Source organism: Bidens hawaiensis, unplaced genomic scaffold, assembly GCF_021521415.1.
Source record: "Bidens hawaiensis isolate Kalapana, Puna unplaced genomic scaffold, B.hawaiensis_p1.1 tig00028772_1, whole genome shotgun sequence".
Lineage (NCBI taxonomy): Eukaryota > Viridiplantae > Streptophyta > Magnoliopsida > Asterales > Asteraceae > Bidens > Bidens hawaiensis.
The window spans coordinates 82,260-84,138 of NW_027494717.1; positions in this window are offsets into that span (position 1 = coordinate 82,260).

The window sequence follows — 1,879 nt, forward strand, 5'->3', positions numbered from 1 at the left end:
CCCGGTCTGACCAGTTCTCTGTTCTGACCCTTCCTGACGCGTTCCGGATCTCCGTTTCGACTCGTTTTTCGCCCTTTTTCATCACGATCAAATCCCGGAACCTACGAAACATAAAAACGTTAGTAGTATACAAATCTCGACTAAAAAATAATAAAAACTATTAAAATATTAATTAAAATATACAAGGGAAACATAAACATTTAGCATTATATCAAATATCCCCACACTTATTCTTTTTTCGTCTCTGAAAAAGTTTGATGCAGTTGGATCAGAATCGGAAAATTACAGTCTAACAAACATATAGGTTAATTTTTTTAAAGCTCAGAAAAACGCAAAAACCGCGATCACCGATATTGTTGTCCACTTAAACCCATGCCTTAATCTTTACCGAGACAAATATGATCCGACAATAATAGTACTCAGTGGTTTACACAATTAAGACCCGTTTATTTTCAGCTTTTACCGGACCAAACCACCCCAACTTTACTTAAACCTCAAAATTAGCAGATTTAAAACTTTTATTGCTCTATTTTTTTATAAATAGTTAAGACGATCAAGGGTATTGTTAATCCACCTAAGCTTAAGCATCAAAGTCAATCAAGCAGCCATTAGATATTATTAAGGTTCAATTAATTTATAGCTAGTGTTCCCCACAACATGACATACCCCCGTTATCAAGCAATACACCGAACCATTACCATAGGTGAGTATGCAAAATTTCATCTGTAGGGCTTACATGTAGCGTGTCCCTTGTGGTCCGTTTCTTAATGGTAATGAGACGCGAGCAAGGGGACCCCACATGGCTAACAGCGTGGATGATCAAGTCTGTAATGCGTTTGTACTTTTGTACTTTTTGTGATCATGTTTAAAGACTTATGTGGCAGAAATATGCAGGTTTGCTCTTTATTTAGCTTTATTTTAAATATTCACAACCCCATTTGGAATTGTGAATACCCAGATGAATAGTCGGCATACAGACCCATGGTCTCCGGACCCGGGGCATCCCATCAATACAAGATTTAAGGTTATAAAACGATACGCCAATGATGTGTAAAGCACTAAAACTAAGAAATTTAAGATTTATATCACATGCTACACGGCATACTTTAACGTTAAACCTACCCAAGCATCATATGATAACGTATTCAATTTTCTAAACTTTTCAAACTTTATAATATTTCCACTTTTCATACCAAGAATTTAGGCTTGAGTATGGCTGACCTTTCTTTACTTATTTTCTACGGACAAAACGCTTTACCCACAAGAGATTTCCGACCCATTTATCAAATTGCCCTTTCATTTTCAAAGCTGAGCCTACCGACACATCCCAAGTTTAGTGCGCTTTATTTTATTTATCTCATATTATTAGTAGTTTGAAAAACCAATTTCCGATAAATATCATCATCTCCCACTTTCACACAAAAAACTATATACAAGGGACATTTTTAAAACATTTTTCAATTTATTTTATTTTTTTATTTTTTATTTATTTATTTTTTTTTTCAAACAAAAATTCAATTTAAACTACGACTCAAATATCCTATCCCCACACTTAAATTATGCATTGTCCTCAATGAAAGGATAAGGACGACTCAAAATAAAATTAAAACTAAAGTCGGACTACAAAAAACTAAAAACCTAAAAATTAAAAACAAAAGTAAAATAAAAAGTTAACAAGCTATATAATGGAAAAGACTAGCTGGTAATATGCACATGAAATATGATGCCAAAGTCTTCTTCCATGAATGACCTCCAACTACGAACGTGCTTAGCAAATGTAAACTCCTTTTCTCTCACGAACGAAATTGGCAAAACAAAACAAACATATCTAAAAATTGTATCTTATCAAACATGATAGATATTATGCAATAAAAGTGCG